The sequence below is a fragment of the Hemitrygon akajei genome, chromosome 10 (genome assembly GCF_048418815.1).
Source record: "Hemitrygon akajei chromosome 10, sHemAka1.3, whole genome shotgun sequence".
NCBI lineage: Eukaryota > Metazoa > Chordata > Chondrichthyes > Myliobatiformes > Dasyatidae > Hemitrygon > Hemitrygon akajei.
Window position 1 is genome coordinate 50,063,489 of NC_133133.1, and position 22,722 is coordinate 50,086,210.

The 22,722-nt window shown below is 39.0% G+C and overlaps 1 long non-coding RNA gene across 1 annotated transcript in view; it reads right to left on the bottom strand.

Moving 5' to 3' along the window:
* The window catches only part of LOC140734375 (uncharacterized), a 32,945-nt gene extending 15,047 nt beyond the window's left edge, over nucleotides 1-17,898 (bottom strand). The window contains exons 1-2 of the long non-coding RNA XR_012100530.1: nucleotides 17,661-17,898; nucleotides 5,248-5,413 (exon numbers count right to left, since the gene is read on the bottom strand). This is a non-coding gene — a long non-coding RNA (uncharacterized lncRNA). The remainder of the gene's footprint in view (nucleotides 1-5,247; nucleotides 5,414-17,660) is intronic.
* Between the last annotated feature and the right edge of the window lie 4,824 nt (nucleotides 17,899-22,722).

A 22,722-nucleotide genomic window follows, 5' to 3' on the forward strand; every position in this document is an offset into this window, starting at 1 on the left:
TTTATCTTATTGATAGCATAGCATATTGGCTACTTTTAGTTTAACATCAAGTTAATACATTACAGATGTTATCATAATGTATTAGATCTGACAGTATATTTTTAAAAAAGGAATAGAATTAATATTTACATAAATATCTAATTAAGTAATTTTAGAATATTTCCCCAGTCTTATACAGCCTGCATAGGGAATATATCGTTCTAGTTCAAGAAGCTTGAATTTCTTATATGTTAAAAGACAAGTCTCAAAAGGTTTTAATTATACTGAAGAGAACCGGCAGAAACTTAAGTCAGGTGGTATTAAAACAAGACTTGTGGTCACTGTGCAGCCAACCCATGTAGCTAAGCAATTAAATCTTAAGGATCATAATTCTCAAAAAAGTTCTCCTGTGTATAGAGGCACAGTCAAATACAAATCACAATAAACCTTAAATTTAATATTCAATCCTTACTTATCTGAAATCCTTACTTACTGGGAAATCCTTACTTATAGGCCAGTGAGTCTGACATCAGTTGTGGGAGTGTTATTGGAAGGTATTCCAAGGGACTGGAATACAAGTATTTGGATAGACATGGAACGATTAAGGATCATCAGCATAGCTTTGTGCATGGCAAGTCATGTCTAACCAATCTTAGAACTTTTTGAGGAAGTTGCCAGGAAAGTGGATGAAGGCAAGGCAGTGGATGTGGTCTACACGGACTTTAGTAAGGCATTTGACAAGGTCCCGCATGGGAGACTAGTCAAGGAAGTTTAGTCGCTTGGCATTCCGGACTAGGTAGTAAAGAGGATTAGACATGGGCTTTGTGGGAGAAGCCAGGGAGTGGTAGTAAAGGGCTGCCTCTCTGACTAGAGACCTCTGATTTGTAGTGCACCGCAGGATTGGTGCTGGGTCCATTATCGTTTGTCATCTATATCACCGATCTGAATGATAATGCGATTAACTGGATCAGCAAATCTGTGGATGACATCAAGAATGGGGGAGTAGTGGACAGTGAGGAAGGCTATCATGACCTGTAGAGAGATTTGCATCAGCTAGAAAAATGGAATTTAATGCAGACAAGTGTGAAGTTTTGCACTTTAGTAGGACCAACCAGGGTAAGTTTTACACAGTCAACAGTGGGGCACTGAGAAGTGTGGTAGAACAAAGGGATCTGGGAATACAGGTACATAGCTCATTGAAAGTGGCATCACAAGTAGATATGGTTGTGAGATGTCATGTTGAAGTTGTACACGAAGTTGGCGAAGCCTGATTTGGAGTACTGTGGGCAGTTTCATCATCTATACAGGAAAGATGTAAACAAGGTTGAAAGAGTGCACAGAAAATTTACAAAGATATTGCTGGGTCTGGAGGACCCAAGTTACACGGAAAGATTGAATAGGTTACGACTGTGTTCTTTAGAATGTAAAAGATTGAGAGGAGATTTGATAGAAGTATACAAAATTGAGGCATATAGATAGGATAAATGTAAGCATTCCTACTATTCACTGTTCATGATCACACACAATGATGACTTAAGAGTACACAAGGCTGCTTCTTGAATTATTCCACATGCAAAGTGATGTCAATGCCCAAAGGAAATTATTTATTTATTTCATTTTATTTATTTATTTTTTAAATTGCTGAATAATAAGCAGCACCCAAGTTGAATTAGATGAAATGTCTGATCCCTGATTCAGTTGAAATGAACCATTCTTTAGCTCAACCATTTACTAGTTTCACCCATTTTCTCAAGTGCCTTGAACTCCCTAATTCAGGATTATGGGTTTAGGTGCCGACACCAAAGGAATAAGATGGAATAAGCATCAAGCAGGAAAGTGGAATTAAAGTACAGGATACTTCCGCTGAAAATATCACACTGTAGTTGTACAAAACTTTTGCCAGACTGCAGAGAGGGTGTTGTGTACAGTTCTGGTTGCCGTACTAGAGGAAAGATGCTATACCAATAGAAAGAGTACAGTTGTGATTTGCCAAGACACTGCCCAGAGCAGAACTGTAGCTATAGGTTACAAGGCTCAGAAACCATTTTCCACATCTTTTCCTTACATTTCTATACTGTACATTTATCCAACCAAATGTATAGATTTAAAACATTTCAAGTTGCCAACATGGCCTTATAGTGAAGGGAGATCGGACCCATTTCTTTCAACCAATACCAGCATCTGTCCAAGTGTATTAAACATTGTATCTGCTGCTACTACTTCTGTCAGCCAAAGCTATGAAAATCTTGCCCCTCAGATTTCCTTTAAGAATTTCCCCAACTCACCTTAAACCAATGCCTTCTAGTTTTAGATTAGTTGCATGCTAGGAATACTACCTTAATTTGATTAATTCCTTCAGGTCCCCCCTCAGCTTCATCAACTCCAGTGAGAATAAACCCACCATCTCCTTGTAGCTACTGCCCTTCAATCCAGGCAGCGTCTTGTGAATCTTTTACACTCTAACACTACCATATCCTTCCTGAAGTGCAGCAACCTGAATTGTACACAATATTCCATGTGTAGCCTGACCAATATTTTGTATACAGCAACAAGGTAGCTCAAACGTTATGGCCAGTGCCTCACCTTATGAAGGTAAGCATGCCAATTGCTTTCTCCACTACCCTATCCACTTGTATTGTCATTTATAAGGAGCTGTATACACTTGAAAGCCTCTCTGTACTTCAGTGCTACCAAGTTCTTTCATTTACTGTACACATTCCATTAGTATTTGACTTCCCAAAATGTATTGACTCAATGAAAACTAGAACAGAAAGTAGGTTGCTAATTTAATCTAATAAGTAGCTCTATACTGAGGCAGTGCTACATATGAACGAGGCATTAAATCCCTGTCTAGTTTGCCAGGTTACAGATCCAATGGCAGTATAATGACAGTAGAAGGACTCCCACCACCAGCTTCAGGAACAGTAACTACCCCTCAACCATCAGCCTCTTGAACAAAAAGGGGATAACTATACTCAGTTGCCCATCCAGTGAGATGTTCCCACAACTAATGATCTCACTTTAAGGACTCGTTATTTATTGCTATTTATTTATATTTACATTTGCAGTTAATTACCTTCTGGGATCTGGTTGATCTTCCATTGATCCTGTTATAGTTACTATTTTATAGATCTGCTGAGTGTGCCCACTGGAAAATCAATCTCAGGGTTGTATATGGTAAGATACACGTGCTTTCAAAATAAATTTTATTTTGAACTTTAAAGAACAGCAGTATATTCATCAATCAACACTCAGAAATAACAACTTTCTCATTATCACGCTGTTGTGCACAAATTGGTTTTTCCCCATTTCCTACTTTACAACAGTAAAGCATTTTAGAATGTTCCATGTTATGAAAAGCACCAAATAATTTCAAGTCTAAACACATTAAGCTTACTTACTGGGTGGGGAGGGGTGTTGGTGAGAAAAAAAGTTTAACTTTTGAATAGAATGAAACTTCCTGTCAGGGCCAAAGGTTAAGAATGGCATCAGCTTTTTTGAGTTTGAGAACATCAGGGATAGGAATGTGGGGCATTGCAGTTAAATCTATAGTAACTATAAAGCTTAGCAGGTCATGCTAACTTCCAACTTGGGACAAGCACTTTATATTACATCTCCTCCACAATCTCCATCAGCACTGGGTGCGTCCTTAGTCCCCTGCTCTACTCACTTTACACTTATGACTGTATGGCTAATCTCAGCTCCAATTCCATATTCAAGTTTGCTGACGACACCACCGTCATAGGCCCAATCAGCATATGGGGGGGGGGGGGGGGGCTGGGGAGAGACTGAAAATGTGGCTGAGGGGTGCCACAGCAACAACCTCTAAAATCAGCAAGACGAAGGAGCTGATTATTTTCTTCAAGAGGAGGAAACCAGAGGTCCATGAGTCAGTCCTCAGAGGATCAGAGGTGTTGAGAGTCAGCGACTTTAAATTCCTCAGTGTTACATTTCAGAGGACCTGTCCTAGGCCCAGCATGCAAATGCAATTAAGAAAGCACAGCAGTGCCTCTACTTCCTTAGGAGTTTGCAAAAATTCGGCATGACACCCAATACATTGACAAATCTCAAAAAGACGTGTTTTGGAGAGTATATTGACTGGCTGCATCACAGCCTGGTATGGAAACACCAATGCCCTTGAATGGAAAAATCCTAAAAAAAAAGTGGATACAGCCCAGTCTATCATGGGCAAATGTCTCCCCAACATTGAATACATCTGCATGGAATGTTGTTACAGGAAAGCAGCATCCATCATCAGGGACCCCCACCACTCAGGTCACGCTCGAACCACCAGGTTTAGGAACAGTTATTCCCCTTCAATTACCCGGCTCTTGACCCAAAGGGCATAATTTCACCAACTTCTCTTGCCCCATCTTTGAAACATTTTCCCACCAATGGGCTCACTTTCAGGGTTGCTTCATCTCATGTTTTCTATTTATTGTTTATTTATTTATTCTCTCTTTATATTTGCAGTTTGCCATCTTTTGCACACTGGTTGAAAGCCCAGTTGGTGTAGTCTTTCACAGATTCTATTATGGATTTATTGATTATGCCTGCAAGAAAATGTATCACAGGGTTGTATATGGTGACATACAAACATTGATAATAAATTTACTTAGAACTTGGATATTGGAAATTCCATTCAGAGAATTAAGGAATTGGCAGCCCTTGTGTTTATCTTTCAAATATTAGATCAATTATAAATATTCCACAGATTGGAACAATGTTTTCAAAGTTATGGCTGAAAGGAAGGCAACATGAAAGGTTGTAGAACACTTAATTCAGTTTTTTTTAGCCATTCTGTGCGTTGCAGTGTAATGTGCTCACTGGAGCAGCAACTGGACATTCCGTGAAAAAAATTTTTAGACAGTTATTATCAGATCAGTTGTCAGTTACAGACAAAAAGGTTGACTCCCAAACAATGCATTCAAATTAATGTGGAGAGCATGTGCATTTTATTATTTCAGCCCTATTGTGTGCAATCCAAAGTTTTCAAGCAGCTCACTTGTAAAATTGCATTTCATACTTTCTTCCCCCCCCCCCACTCACCCCACCTGTGACAAATATGGGATAGTACTGTGCAAAGGATTACCCGTACCTCATGTTGCACTGCTTTTTGCATGGCTACAATGTGCTCATTAACAGCATTAATCCAAGACAGAAAATTTGTGGCAAAATTAATGATCATTGGCCAAGTCTTGCAAAAATGAATAAATTGCTCAATCAATAAATGAAGCTCGTGCTTTGTTACACTATATCTTCCCTTACCTGACTCAGAAGGGCATGGGTCCTTTGTGAGACAGTCGGGGTCTCAGCCGCCTGTATTTCTTCAATGAAAGATGTCTTTGGTTGGGCCTTCTGCCTACTTTTTGTACATACGTCCTGATGCTGACCTCATCCAGTGCTGATCCTTCTGATAGGATGGCAACTGGCCCTGGGAATGGAATAAGCAAGATTAGTCATAGTTGAGAATGAAGGTCTGACAAATTGGAAGTAGGCAAGACCAGAATAAATTCATGCAAACTTTCAACAGCCAGAATAACTGAGTAGTGAAGCTCACAGATTAAGTTACAGTGCTTATCATTCCACCCAACAGCAAAAGCAAAATGAATTTTGCCAACAATTGAAATTGATTATTAACCAAATTTTATCAATGCTACATGGTATGTGGTAGAACAACTTAAAAAAAAATTGCAAGACAAACTGCCAAACCACAAGCTTTTTAAAACCACAAGGTTAGGCTACGTTCAAAGAGTAATAATTCTTCACAAGAATTAGTGACGAACACTGACTGGAAATCTACACTTCCGCTAATGCCAGCAGCCTCCAACAAAATCATTTACATTTCACATTGGAATGTCTCATCATTGCTGGGAATAAAATTATCTTCAGTTATAATGAACTGCTTTTGGTTAAAAAGTGATTTTTCTAACATCTATGTTTATGAATTTGCTAAACAAGTCACAAAGTTTGTTTTCCATGCAAAAATATTTGACTCCTCTAGCCATACAAACTGCAATATTCTTATTATATGTTAATTTCCCAGTTGACATTAAATATTTATTTTCCATTGAGTACTGTTCTTTGCAACAACTGTCTGGCTGTTCCCTATTAAATCTTAATATTCATGCCAAATTATAAAACCTTGCTGTTTGCCATCAACTTTTCTTTTTAAATAAAAAAATCTAAAAATCTAAAAACTTGTTCTGTCAGGGATGATCATCCCCCAAATTTCAGGTCGATACCTGCCCAGGTAAGACCTCCACAGGGTGCCTACTGCAGCTTCCTGTTTTCCCCACATTTTTTTTAAAAAAAAAGCACCCCACATGAAGCTCACTGTCAGGTCTATCTCTGTCACATTCAATACACTTGGGGTCCAAGTAAAGGTTTTATTTAAATATACAAAATACTCATGTGTACCTAGACACGTTGTGTCTGCTACAAATTCCTATATCACTTTGTATTGGCTTGTTATTCTGAATGTGTCACTTGTACTGATAATGAGGAATTTAGCCCTTGGTCAGACTTTGGGCTAAATTTACTGTATATTCTTGAGCAGCATTCAACAATTGCATGGTCTACTGCAGCTTGCTGGTTGGTACATCCAACCATTTCTGGTCAACTCCAACACAGAGCTGGTCCAGTTAGAGTTCTCTTGTCAATCAATTCAGGTGACCACTGTTCTGCTAGAAACCGAATGATCTTATGCATGAAATCTGAATGAGATTATCCCCTATTCACTCAATTTTCTTGCTTATTTACCTTTTACCTAAGAGGAAATTGTCCTGGGTTTTGGTGTATTCTATTCCCTATGCTTTCAAATGATTTAAAATTACTAAGCAAATAGATTTTGCTTGTCACAATTTCTTATTTGATGAGCCCCCATTTGCTACATGCCTCATCTTGCTTTTAACTCAGTATTGACACTAGACACTCCAGAAATAAATCCACTAAAATATTTAATCACTTTCTCCTGATCAACATCTATTAATATACTTCAAGTTTCACCAGTTTCCTGGTTCTACACATACACCAATCATTTTCCGTTCAGGAGATAGCAGCAGTGGGGTGGGATAGAAAATAGAGACCCAGCACCAGTTACATTTAGGTACCTCCCCATCAAGGCAGCAACAAACAACCTCTAAAATGGCAAATGATACACCCCAAGGGTAAATGCATTAGTGTTCATGGCAGGAAATGTGGGCACCGAAGCTCATATTGCTTAAAATTGTATCCAACCAAAATGAATTCCTGTGCTTAAAATGGCCTACGCTTTCCCTGTAAAATTTAAATTCCACAAGTCTGTTCCCCCCCCCCCCCCCCATAGCATTTCATGAGGGACAAATTGAACACAACCACATTGCCGAGTTAGTACAGTATTGGGAAGAGGAAGAGTTAGTCATTACATCATTCAGTAGCCTGCCCTGTATTGGTACATTTAAAAAAAGGGATAAAGTTTTCAAAACTTAGTGGGCTACAATTACTGTCTACTGTAACTCAGTAGGAAACAAATGATTGGCTGGTAAAAGTCTGATATTTGCATACCCTTGCCTTAAATGGATAGACACAATCAATCTCAGAAGTTTCCTCACATCTTATGCAGCTTTAATAGTGGAGACATTTTAAATTAACTTGACAAAGATGAGTAGCAAGATGAGTACTTGAAAATCTATTTACACTGCAATACCTTAATCAACTTAGATAATCATATGCAAAAATCTCTCAGCTTTGCAGAACTTGTCTACAGCAAATCAGTTTACTGCTTTAATCCACATATTTTTATGTGATCATAATTTTATTTTAAAATATAAATTCGAAGTCTACAAATTGCATAACATATCACATGTCCACTAGATAGATAGATACTTTATTCATCCCCATGGGGAAATTCAACTTTTTTTCCAATGTCCCATACACTTGTTGTAGCAAAACTAATTACATACAATACTTAACTCAGTAAAAAATATGATATGCATCTAAATCACTATCTCAAAAAGCATTAATAATAGCTTTTAAAAAGTTCTTAAGTCCTGGCGGTTGAATTGTAAAGCCTAATGGCATTGGGGAGTATTGACCTCTTCATCCTGTCTGAGGAGCATTGCATCGATAGTAACCTGTCGCTGAAACTGCTTCTCTGTCTCTGGATGGTGCTATGTAGAGGATGTTCAGAGTTATCCATAATTGACCGTAGCCTACTCAGCGCCCTTCGCTCAGCTACTGATGTTAAACTCTCCAGTACTTTGCCCACGACAGAGCCCGCCTTCCTTACCAGCTTATTAAGACGTGAGGCGTCCCTCTTCTTAATGCTTCCTCCCCAACACGCCACCACAAAGAAGAGGGCGCTCTCCACAACTGACCTATAGAACATCTTCAGCATCTCACTACAGACATTGCAACTGCATTGCAACTGCCATGAAAATTGGAGACTTAGGCCCACATAGTAAAGTCTATAATTTTCATTAAAATTCATTATGCATTGGGGAATTCGAAACATATAAACAGGCAAAAGGGCCCATGCAGTGTCTGCAGCAGTCCAACATCAGTATCTACTACTGTACTGTTTAATATTTTTCACTTACTTTTGATACAACTCATCCATTTCAGTTCTCTTTTAAATTATCTATGGAGTTACTGTTACTAACATTTTCCCTAGAAGAAATATTTAATTTGTATTTGAAGATTTCCCAATTTATTGATCTGTTTACTACCTCTTCTGCCTTGTAGTTGAGACCAGATCAGATCACTTATCTCAGCTAAAATTGCTCCAATACCCTTTTGATTTTTCATTCCCCTTTTGACGTTGAGCTTAACCATGTTGTGTTTCTGTTAACCAAAATAGCTGCAAGTAAAAACAAAAGTCCCTTCTCAAAAGTTACCTAGACTGGAACTACGTAGCCATGCTTCAGCTACAAGACCTGTTGCTATGAAAACCAGCCTCCCTTCCATGAACACTGCCTACTCTTCTCACTGCCTCAGTAAACCAACCAACATAATCAATGACGCCTTGCACCCTAGACAATTATCTCTTCCTTCTCCTCCCATCAGGCAGAGGATACAGAAGCTTGAAAGAACATACCACCAAGCTGAAGGACAGTTTGTATCCCACTGTTACAAGACTGTTGAATAGTTCCCTAGTACGATGAGATGCACTGCTGACTTCAAAATCTACCTGGTCATGGCCTAGCACCTTATTGTCTGTTTGCATTGCTCTCTGTAACACCAACACCTTATTCTATATTGTTATACCTCAATGCACCTTTGCAATGAAATGACCTGTATGAAAGGCTTGCAGAACAAAGCTTTTCTACTATACCTCAATAATAAACCAATTTACCAAACTGAAAGATTCAATATGCTGGATTGTCTTCTTTGGATCAGTAGAGATTGAGGGCCAAAATTAAAGTGTATGAAGTTATGAGGGGAATGGTTAGAATGAACAAGAAAGACAATGCCTTTGGAGGGGAAAATATCCAAAAGATAAGGGGGAAAGATCAGCAGGAAACTGAGTGCCTGAACGAGTGGTAGAGGTAGGCACCCTCATACCTATAGAGATCCTAGATACATCGTCAAGAGCTGAAACTTGGATGGCCACTGAAAGTGGAATTGAGCTCTGTAGTTCTTTCTTGACTGGAATGGACAGGATGGTCTTCTGTTCTAAACTTCCTTTGATACTATAACTATCCCCATGTCTCATCACCTAACATGATTTCCTTGACAACTACATCCAGAGTACAGTGTAGAGCTTACTTATTGGCCCAGGTGCTGTGGAAATAGGTGGACTGCTCCTTTCAGAAATGATCCAGCCCCTTTTATTAGGCTGGCAGAAAATAACTGCACTTAATTCAAGTCATGGGCATTGTTAATCCATTAGCTGCACATCATTTAAAAGAAAACTAAAAATAGAGTGAACTACCTCTGCAGGGGAATGCTTGAAATATGTGCAGAATTCTTGGAGGACTGCAGCAACATGTCTGCATAAGAACAAGATTATAAATTAATAATTATAGCCATTTGTTTTATTCATTTCACTAATTACAGGATAGAATATTTCTGTTCAGTTGCTTCTGAAAGAAATAGTGGCAGCATGTCCACTTTGCCTTTCTCAATAAAGATCTACCCCATGTCTGGCTCATTCCGCTGGTGAGCAAGTCCTGTTGATTGATCTCCCAAGTATCTAGTTGGAGCTTAAATGATAACATCTTTAAAACCTCCTCTCCCTCCTACCCAATCATCTCCCTGACAATCCAGATTAAGATAATCACTTCTCCCGTCTTAAAACTGAGAATTCACTTGGGAGTCAAATTCCATGAGAGGGGAAAGAAAGAAAAAAAAAATCTGCTTTTGTCTGGTATCTGAAAGGAAAGTACATTGTGAAGTTAACCAAAACTGCACTGCATTCAACTTGTGTAGATGTTTTGGAATGGCTTACTGCATCAGAACAGGCAATAGCCCTTCCACTCCTCCCGATCATTCACAAACATTCTGCATCATGTGACTCAGTAGCCGGCATGGGGCCCTCCCCATTCACAAACATTCTGCATCATGTGACTCGGTAGTCGGCATGGAGCCCTCCCCAGTCAGAATAACACTATATTTTAAAAAGTTGATCAGATCTAAACTGTAAAGTACAGAGAAGCAATTTTAACCAAGCACTTTGCAGGAACTAGCCCACTGGGGTTTTAATTCACCTTAAAGCTTCAACTACCCATATCCTTTCTATTTTATATTTTTTTGGGGAACGTGAACAAGATAGTCAGTTAAAGTTAGTGTTGCTTGATGATACAAATCAGGATCTAATCATACATCAGAAACTGGATGAAAATTTTAACTAACAGATCGATAGAAGAAACCCAGTTTTCCTTTTCTTCCTACCAGACACAAGTAAATGCTATCCAGAGGTAGACAAACAGGCATGTTTATTCTATTTCCCTTATTCACCAAGGAAGCCCAGGTATAGTCTTCTACACACAAGGTTTAAGACAGCTGATCCATATACCACATCTTCTTAAACACAAGGCCTTTGCAAAACCTCTTCCTCATGATTTACCCAATTGCTTTTGATCATTTATTTGGCCTGGTCTTTTGCCTCCAGTTGTCATGTCCATTCATGTGCAGCAGAAAGACAGTGGGGATTATGTCAGTGGGGATTATGTCATGTCCATTCATGTGCAGCAGAAAGACAGTGGGGATTATGTCATGTCCATTCATGTGCAGCAGAAAGACAGTGGGGATTATGACAGTGGGGATTATGACAGTGGGGATTATGTCTTGTCCATTCATGTGCAGCAGAAAGACAGTGGGGATTATGTCAGTGGGGATTATGTCATGTCCATTCATGTGCAGCAGAAAGACAGTGGGGATTATGTCAGTGGGGATTATGTCATGTCCATTCATGTGCAGCAGAAAGACAGTGGGGATTATGTCATGTCCATTCATGTGCAGCAGAAAGACAGTGGGGATTATGTCAGTGGGGATTATGTCATGTCCATTCATGTGCAGCAGAAAGACAGTGGGGATTATGTCAGTGGGGATTATGTCATGTCCATTCATGTGCAGCAGAAAGACAGTGGGGATTATGACAGTGGGGATTATGACAGTGGGGATTATGTCTTGTCCATTCATGTGCAGCAGAAAGACAGTGGGGATTATGTCAGTGGGGATTATGTCATGTCCATTCATGTGCAGCAGAAAGACAGTGGGGATTATGTCAGTGGGGATTATGTCATGTCCATTCATGTGCAGCAGAAAGACAGTGGGGATTATGTCAGTGGGGATTATGTCATGTCCATTCATGTGCAGCAGAAAGACAGTGGGGATTATGACAGTGGGGATTATGACAGTGGGGATTATGACAGTGGGGATTAGGTCATGTCCATTCATGTGCAGCAGAAAGACAGTGGGGATTATGTCAGTGGGGATTATGTCGTGTCCATTCATGTGCAGCAGAAAGTCAGTGGGGATTATGAACCAAGACATCAGATTACAAGCTCAGGCTCAGCGTACCTCATCGAGTCCTTCTCCAGGATAGAACTATCTGATTTTAACTCACTCACTCACTCCTGTTGGCCCCTTGTTGCACTATTTCAATGCAATCAACACTTCACCTCTGATCACAAGGTAAAGAAACGCTGATGCAGAATCTAATCTTTTAGGAGTTTTCTTGAGAAGCTTCCTTGGAGTTTGGCTATGATACTACATGTTTTATTTGCGGTTTTGGAGCAGACTCATCCAAAATCCAATTTTTACTGCATGGACTAAATGTTCTTAAACAAAATAATCTGATGGCAGATTCCAGCACATACAACCCTGCTCATCATTCATAGGCTATTTCAAGGCTCACAATTATAAAAAACCAAATCCTTAAACAACACCCAGAAACACAATCAGAACTGTGAATGGTTGCTTTTCACCTCCTGGTCTTACTCTGCCAAGAACTGTTCTGACACTGTTGCATATGTTAACCTGACCCAAAGTTTTTGAACCACATTCAAAGTTCAAAGCAAACTGCCATATGCTTTGAGATACATTACTTTGCAGGCACTTACAGAAGAAAATAGTATTTTATGAAAATCTATCCACAAAGAAAGACTGACAAACATCAAGGGGCAAAAGGCAAACTGTGCAAATAAAAATAATCCTGAGAACATGAGTTGTAAATTGTCCTTGAAAGCAAGACTGTAGGACATACTGTAGAATTGGTTCAGAGTAGTGTTGAAGGAAGTTATCCACACTGGGTCAGGAGGCTGATGGTTGTAGTGTAATAACTCTTCCTGAACTTGATTGTGTGGGTCTAAGGCTTCTCTACCTGCTGCCTGATGGTAGTATCAAGAGAGGGCATGGTCTTGATGATGGGGCTCTTTGATGACACATGCTTTTTCCCTGTGGCAACACTCCACATAAATGTACTCAATGGGTTTTGCCCATGATGGATTGAGCTGCATTGTCCACTTTCTGTAGCCTTTCCTGTTCCTGGGCATTGGCATTTCCATATCAGGCCATGATGCAACCAGGTAGGATACACTCTACTATGCATCTACAGAAGATTGCCTAAAATTTTGGTGGCAAACTCCATCTTTGCAAACTTCTAAGAAAGTAGAGGCACTGTTGTGCTTTCTTTGTGATGACTCTAACGTGCTGGTCCCAGGCCAGATCCTCTCACATGTTAATGCCAATTCATTTAAAGCTTCCGACCCTCTCCAATCCCCTCACGAGGACTGACAGCTTCTTCCCTCTGTAGACGATAATCTGCTCTTTGATTTGATCTGGTCAACAGTGATATTGTCAGCAAACTTAAATACAGAATTAAGAGTTGTACTGAGCCACACAAACATAGTATAAAGTGAACAGAGCAGGGGCTAAGCATCTGTGCTGAAGTTGTGTGTGGAGGGGATGTTGTTGCCAATCCGCATCAACTGGGGTCTGCAAGTGGGAAATTGAGGGACCATGCGGCCTCCTGCTTCAGCATATTAAACCATTGAGATGTCCCACTATGCTGATTTAATTTCCAAATATTATACAATGCTTCTGACATTCAAACTTTTATCAACAAATCCTAGTGTGTTTGATTTGGCTGGTACCAGCACGTTAAGGCCTGTTAAAAGTATAAGAGCAAAGATTATGCTTTTGTAGTGAACCTATTATCATCGAATACACAAACTGCATGAACTCCTTGTTTAAAAATAATCTAGAAATAAACGAATGACCCTCAGCCTAAAGTGTTACCAAAACTCACCCACAGGTTCAATGCTTAGACTTAATGAACTGCTTCCTCTAATTAGTAAGCTCTTTTCAAAGGATATGAATAACATAATAATATCTTCCGAGGAAATCAGAAGTCAAAATATGCCACATACTTAAGCTGAAACAAGTATGGAGCAAATCTGTCAAGCCTTGTAAAGAATTTAAATGAAAAATATAATATATTGCTGCAATTTAGAGTATTCTGCAGATAAGCCATTATTAGAAATTGAAATGCAAGCATATCTGCAAATAACTGGGGCACAGAGCTGGAGACTGAACAACGTTGCAACTGGAAGGATGCATCAGGTATTCAAATACAATGTCATCTACACCTCCGATTTAGGAGTAGCACGAATTAAACTACAAATTGCAATAACAGTTCATGTTTATATAGAAAATTAGATCATCTAGTAGTAACTATTTACTCACCTAGACGCACAAATCTATTCCATAGTGCCCAAATCATGAATCATTTTGCAATTGTTGATATCAAAGTGCTCCTCAGCCGCTTGTATAATTTATGGGCTCACGGCATTTTGTGCTTTTACTACAGCAGCTCAGTTATATCAGCTAAGGCACTTTCCAGTACCTGTAATATTTATAGATGCAATCATTCTTCCTTACTAAATTGTCCATCTCAAAGACATAGGGAAATATAATTATGTCTGGAACTGGGCAGGATGCAAGTTAAAATACAAGTGACCCTAGATACGACCCTCAGCTCTTTGGATATCCACAAACCTCAAACATATGCGAATCAGGTTTTTCTCCCAATTAAGATACCGAGGCAAATCTAACCACCATGTGTTTATAGTATCTGACATAAATCTGCTGGAATATCAGTGGAGGGTCCCAAAGGTAATTACAATTCTTCCCCAGTGGTGCTAGGAGGAGAGGGATTGAACTTTTGGACCCAGTTAAGAGAAGCTTTGGTCCTCCACATCTGTTAACCTCCCCCCTCTAGAACTTCACCCTGTAACTTTGCTGAGTAGATGTGGGTGGGGAAGCTGGATAATATTAAGGAGACCCAGCCATTTGAATAGACTTGCTTTCGCAATGGAATTTGATGGCAGGTGCTCTTAATATTTCACAGTGCTTTGACTGGCCATCAATGTTCATCTGCCCTATCACAGTAACATTTCTGTACTGATTAGTTATCAGCTCAAACAATCTAACCTGCTGACCCTTACTAGTATTCATTCTTGTCTAGCAGTTAAAAAAAGCAAATAAAACATTGTGGCTTTTCTACCCCTCAATAATTGGGAAAGATATTTTCCTTTTATATCACAGAAGAATAAAGCAAGACAAAAGCAAGCAACTTTAATTGAGCGCAAAATGTTGTGGGATGGATGTTAGATTTAAATAAATTCTATTCAATTGTGCTCAAAAATTGTAAATGTTGTAGCTTACACAAAGGTTTCAGCAAGGAAATTAACATACCAAGATGATAAGACCACACAAGTCAAGGTTTTAGGGTTTGTTCCAAGTTTATGCAGGTCTCCTATGAACTGTTGATGCAACTAACTCTGGCATGGCACCTTAAAGTTTGAATGAGCTGTTCTGCTGGTCAGATTGGGCTGGCATATTATATGGTGTTTCTAGGTTTGCCAGCAAATAGAGTGAGCTGCGGAGGACAGAAGAAAAATTGAGACGCCAAAAAATGTTTTAGTGTCTCAAGACTTATTGCACAATGCATTGAGAAGCCACAGGTGTATTCAACAATGCACTGGCGAAGTGCATCGAAGATTTAATGGTTTAGATTAGGATCATCCATGCACTGTACTTGTCATAAACAATAGATCTTTCATCTCTACCATATCCTATCCAATTGTTTTGGCTTTGGATTTTAAATCATGTGACTTGAATTCATGTCAAGTTACACAAGGCAAACTAGCAGCATTATTTTAAATTACTCAAGCTTACAGCAGTAGAAGTGAAGAATCAACCCATTCCCATCAAATTAGTAAGGACAGACACAGGAGTATACAGAGCTAATGTTTCATGCTGATAACCTATCAATCAAAAACATTCCTTTATTGAGATACAACGTGAAATAGACTCTCAGAGCTGCACCACCTAGCAGCCTCCAATGTAACCCTAGCCTGATCACAGGACAATTTGCAAGACCAATTAATCCACTAACTGGTAGGACCTTTAACTACATTTTGTTCTCTAAAAAAAAAATGTCACCTAATCTCATTTCCAGAAATCTCCATTTTTATTTCAGGTTTCCGGATCTGCAATTTGTTTTTTTTTTGCTTAGACCTCAATTTGTGATCCATGTTCGTTATATCGGTGTCAGAACTAATCCAATTTGGAGCACTTGAAATCCATGATGAAGTTCTGAATTTCCGCATTTGACTTTATATTCCTACTTTGATGCTCAGGAGTAACTGTGATGGAAAACATTCCTTAAAGCTCAGGAATCAGAATCCAAACGGGTCCATCCCAAGAATGAAATATTACCCCTGTATACTTAACCTCCAGTCAAAGTACCAAGTTCTTCATAAGAGGAGGCTTGTTTTAGTCTGGGCAGAATGTGTGGCCTGGGCGCCATCAGCTCTGGAATCACCACCCACAGTCTCTCCACACCCACACTTACCAATACACAGTCATTCTTGTTGACATGAAACACCCCGCTCTCCGGCAATGTGGCAGGAGTCGTGACAAGGCCTCCAACAGCAGACAGAGGTCACAGCATCAGACGCTAATAGCTGCCTATGTCCCACAAGCCCTGAGGGTTAATTCCCCAAATGTCCATAGTCTAGCAATGCAATGTATTGACATCTGCAGTAGCATCCCTCTTCCATCACTTGCAGATCCTAGACTTACTGCCACTTAAACTGGAAAATGTTGTGTTTCCATTTGGAGCTGTTGGCATTTGTCAAGGCCAATGAAAATACTGTAAATTAACTGGCAGACCAGCTGTGAAAGGCGGAAATGACCACAGAGACAAATGAACAGCAAGTGTAGGCTGAGACTGGGTTTGGTATTGATAACTCTCTGAAAGGCAGTCTAGCACTCAAGTCAAAGAACCACACAGAACCATTGAAACTTCATTTCCAAAGAAGGTATTTCTGCCATTATGTTAATATTGTTACTGTCTAGTCTCAAGCTGCTTCCTTGCATTATAATGCCTTATTGAATAAACATACAGATAAAAATGTTTTGTTTTTGCCTTGATACAAATCTGATGTAAGAATTGCTTTTGTTAATATTACATTGGGAGCAAGAGTGAAATGTTGACATATCACACAGAGACAATCTCCTGTAGTACTCCATTCCACAGCCAGGGAATGTCAAGGTCTGAATGGAACCATAAAATAAGCAAGTTTTTTTTCCCTTCAGAGTAAACATGGTATTAAAAAAATAGGCTTAATATTAAAAAAAACAATGACAAGGGACAATATTATAATTGACATCACGTGGGATTGGTTTAAATAACAATATTTTCTTACTTGTGAAATTATTGAAAACAAATCACATTTTAAAATTAAATTGAACAGTCACTGTTCTCCAGGGCAGCTCCCACAGCATGATGCAGATAAACAGCTCAATGAAGTCTAGGGTTTAAGTATCACTCCATCAATCATTATGTACAATTATTTTATAACCTTTGAATTCATAATCACTGTAAATAGCAGGAATATGTAATGCATACGGGGAGTATCATCTCTATTTTCTAATTTGCTTTGGAATTAAATGCAGTTTCTGCACATCAAAGACAATATTGAATTAAAAGTTATCTATGATTTGACGAATCATGTTATTCCCATTCCAATTTTCATTAGCTGTACTAAATGTTTAAATTATCTTCTGCTCATAATCTCTAACAGGTGTTACTTCAAAAAATTGTCATTATCGACAATGCCCCTGATTAACTTTACTCCAGTTTCTCCCAGTAAAAATTTAATACCCTAAGGTTAAAGAAAACCACTTACCTCCAGATACAAGGGTCAGAGAGACAAAGAGGACCAAGAGGACGAGTGTGTGGAACTTGACGTTCATATTCTTTCCTCTGTGTCTTCAGTATGAACTTGCAGTTGCTATAGAGTGATCAGCCGCTGCGAGAGGAGGCGTGTGTGTGTGTGCTTCAGTGCTCGCTGAATGGCTGTTCAGTTCTCAGTAGCTGGGAGTCTTTGTGGGAAGCTCTGTCTTAAATGGATAAGAGATCAGCTGATCATGTGGCTCACGTCTCATACCTCAGCACTCCGTAGGTCGAGCGGGAGGGGCCAGTTTTTTTTCCTGCTCCACCTCACAGTGAGCCGTGCAATTGTAAAGCAGCCGGCCTGTCCTCTATGACAATCCAAAGGTTATTATAACGAAACAGTCAAACAACACTTTGAGGGTTGGGATACTGCCAAGTTTGTGGTGGAAGTCATTAACCCTCGTAGTGCCGGATTTCCTGCATGTTTGTGGTGGAAGTCATTAACCTGCGTGCTGTTGGGTTTCCTGCGCAGCTGCTTTCCACCAAATTTAATCTTGGAATTTTTATTTTCCTTGGGAGTTTTTTCTAGATACTTTCCGGTGAAAAGAGTGATGTGACATCGCACGGCCTTTACCAGATGAAATGAAAGGCTGCCTTCAAGAAACAAGTTGTCGATGTTATTTCAACTGTTATTTTAAGCGTGAACAGAAATCCTGCATTGTGCCCAACTCCAAATTTTTTAAAAGTACAAGAAACTAGGTGAATGGTTGCTGACGAATTTCTATCCCGTTCCCTGATTTAATAAAGCTTGTACTGGAAAACACTGACCTGTACACGCCAAAAGATCTGTTGTGTCTTCGATAACGCGGAGAACATGGGTACTTGCATAACATTTAGAATTGGGTTAATTTTAGAAATCGGACCGAGGGAGCAGTATGTGAATAAGAGTATTAAAAACCTATTGGTTCTAGGAGGGAACGTTTCTTCCCTGGGTATCGCTAGGAGACATCAGTCTGACAAAGAGAGAGATCGCCCAAATGGTATCAAAGCATATAGACTTTAAGACATTTTAGTTATTTTTGTTCTTAAACCCCGAATTAACATTGGAAAATTCATATAAGCACATTATTTGGCCCTATTTAAGTATGAAATACTTTAAATATATCAAAGTGATATTCGTTTATTATTTAGGAGTGGCTCTGCTTTCAAGTAAACCGTTGCACGTGTTTAGTAAACGGGGACAATTTAAGCAAAATTATAGAACGTCCTGCATTTCAAACACGGACATAAAACCAGATTCAGTATGGTGCTATACTTTACTCAAGTTCCTATCACACTCTGTACCACGAAGTCGGAAAGTATTTCCAAATGATTAAATAAGTTAAGTGCATTTCTAATTTCTTCTTGTAAAGCCCAATACGCCATTGATTTAGCATTGTAAATAGAAATAAACTGGAGAGTGAAACACTGCATTGAATAGAACAGGTAAAACCGTGATTGGGTGTGAGACTGGAATCGTCGGTCACGAATGATTCCATTTAACTCGTAAATTTAGCTCGGCACAAAAGAAATGTCAGAGTGACAGGAATCTGCTGCTAAGAATATTCGTTTGACAGCACTGAATCCATTGGAACTGCTTCGTGCAGATGCCAAAGCATCCCTGGCTGTACGGGAACGTTAGACTGCGGGGTTTTCACCGGATTCTGGGTGGCTGCCGCTGCATGGGGACTTTGGGGACTGCAGCAGAATTTCTGCACTAGGGAGAAAACACAACAGTATTGGAAATGGTTCCGTTTATGAAAGAAATATGCAACCGACGGAGGTCAGCAATGGATTTTCGCCACTACTGCAGCTTCTAACTTAAAATCAGTAACATCTTGTGTTGCTTGGAAGCACTAGCGTACTTCGGGATTAGAATTCCTAACAATACAAATTGGCTTTATATTGACAGTTTCCACGTCGTAACTGTTAAATGGGCTCTTAAATTAATAAATAAGCACTAAGACTTGCCACTGAGATTATTAAACAAATCCCCCTCCCACCTTCTCTCACTGATTAGGCTTGACATGCTGAGACCAGTCAAGCTGGTTCTCTTTAGGAAATCTAATTGCAAATGCCGGTCAACGAAACAATTTGAACACAGGTCTTCCAGTTTAAAAATAGGTACCATACTGTAGTGTGAACACCAGGCCTCATCTTCAGTTACTGATTCTAGAAAATGTGTTTTGAAGGCCATTTCATTGAACAGATTTTTCCAACACAGCAGTTGACTTTTACCTTCCTCTCTCTCTACCCTCTCCCCAAGGCTCACATCAGCCTCTGCTAATCTGCAGTGTAACCAGACTCCAGAACCTGCAGCATCATACCAAGGGTGAAAGGGTGACGCCTTTCATTTTCCCTTATGCCCCATGTAGATTCAACTATGATTGGAATTCACTACTCAACAAATGACACCTGCCAAACAGATAACTTCCTTTGTGCCAAGCAACTTTCCCGTACTAATCTTTGTATCAATCTTTTTGATATGGTCATTCAGTAAACCAATATGCAGCAAGCATGTTAAATAAAGCCAAAATCTGTTCCAGTCTCTATTTTTGAAGCACTGATTTAATTTTCATAATTTACTCCTTAATGCCTGAATGTTAAACTATTTCCCGTGAGGAAGATCGAACCAGTAATGGTTTCCCCTGGTGCTTTATTTACTAACCCAGCTATGAATGTAATAATTATTTAAAAAATCATGATTCCTATTATTTTTAAACTATTGTTCAGAAGGAAACCCAACTTCTTTCTTCATCTGTTGGACCTGGCAACCTTTTGTGAAGCACAGCATTTACCATGAGAAAGCTGAAATGGTGAATCAAAGGTGGCATTGCACCTGAAGGGATATCTGATATGTTGGAAGGCACGGGTGTCACGATCTACAAGTGACAAACTGCCAGGGTAGAAACTTGATATTGGTCACCATCAACTGCCCTTAATACCCATCTTCTGATACTTCCTTCCTTTGACGTTAACAGAACTGAGAAGGGGAACACAAGAATTTGTGGCCTAGTTTTCAAGACATTATGGCCATCACTGACAGAGCTGGAAATCAATGAGCAGAATATTCACACTTGTGCTTAAATAACTCTCAATAGCAGTAACTTGCATCTTTCATGTCCAAAGTGCTGCACATCCAATGAACCATGCAAAGCAAAGCTGGGTCCTTTTTGTAATGTAGAAAGCACAGCAGCTTTTTTTTTTGCCAAGAACAAAGCCCCACAAACTGAAATGGAAGAATCTGCCAGATTTTTATAGTAATTTTGGTCATGATATTGGGAGAGCTACATTGATCTCCTTCAAACAACGATGTGATTTTTTAAATAAGAAGGCGGCAAGTGAGGCCTTGATTTTATATCTCATGAGAAGAGAGCCACCTCTAACAATGCGGAAATCATTCAGTGATTAAATGTGCACAAGAGTCTGGGAGAGGAGCCTGAAGAGTCAACCTTCTGACAGCGAAGCAAAAGGGTTTCAACTAACATTTTGTATAAAATGTCTTAATTCATTAGAATTAGTAAATATTATTAAAATTTATTCTGGACATCCCATGACTGAAACAAGAATATTTTTAAAATATTATTTTTGAGCAACAGAATCAACATTTGAATGGGGAGGGTATTAAACTTAGAAGATAGATTGAGAAGGGGAATCGATAAAACAGGATTGTGCTCAGAATATATTATGGACTTTGGTTTAGAAATAGATGTGGGCAGTGAAAAATTTAATAAAGTGACTGGAAGCTTTGGGAACAGAGGAATGGCAACAGGTTAATCTTTAAAATGGCTCAGGGTGAGACCATGTTGGTTGCCAGCAGCAGCTTCAGAACCATACCTTAAAATCGATTGTTTCTTGTTGAATACCACCTTCACTTCCTTGACATTTAGCTCTGTTGCTTAACATCCCTTTTGTTTTGTCTCAAACATTCCTTTTGAACTTACTACATTCGTAATGGCTACCATTTGCTATAGAACACAGTCATCTGCCCACATAATATTATAATCAGAGTTTTGCTAATATTTGTTGTTCACTTGAGTCTATTGTTCTTCCTTTCAAACCTGTTGTGTGATTGCTAAACTCTCTTAAACCACCCGCTTGTAAAGTCTGCCAAAACTTAATAGATTTTTGAAAACAAAAGCTTTAATTGGATTCTTGGACTTAATAAAAAATTATAACCCATCACAATATTGCATTCTGACAACAGTGCACTTCTATAGATGTTATTGAATATGCAAAGTTAGAAAAGACAACAGAAATGTGTGTGTTGAACATCAGAACTAGAAACTGATAGTCTGAGGAGTATTTTTGGTGCAGTCTTGAAATTGAAAGGGAACATCAGAAGATTAATAGGATGAATCCAACAAATGATGGCCAATTAAAAAAATATCTTTTTTAGATTTGATTGAAAAGAAGATAATAAGGGGAAGGTAAACGTCTAATGGAATAGTCCATGCATTAATGCAGAATTCATGTGTATATTTCTAGAGTCTGTCTTCATAGAAGTGGTGGAATCGTACAGTAGGCAAAATTAAACAGAAAGAATATAAAGCATAGGAAGTGATAAGCAGAGAGAATGCATTCGACCAGCATTTTTAAATGTGGTAAATCACATGGTGTTGAGAAAATGTGGCCCAGGTCTCAAAACAGAAGATGGTGAAAGATCTGCCAACTATTTTCCAATTCTCTTTGGAGGTACGGATATTTTAAAGGGCTGGAAGACTGCTAATCTCCCACAGTTGTTTAACAAAAAATGAAAGGCATGGACCAATAACCGCAGGTCCCATCATCTAACATTGATAGTGGGCAAATTGTTGGTAAAAATTCTGAGGTACTGTAGCAATGAGAAAGGCATGCTTTAATCAAGGGTATCTAACACAGTTTATTAAAGGAGAATTATAATCTGAATGATGATTAAAGAACTAACAAAGGCCAAAAGGATTTTAAAAAATCATTTGAAGACACAGGAACCTGCAGATCCTGTAATCTACACCAAAAAAAAACAAGAAATTGTGGAGGAATTCAGTATTCTATTT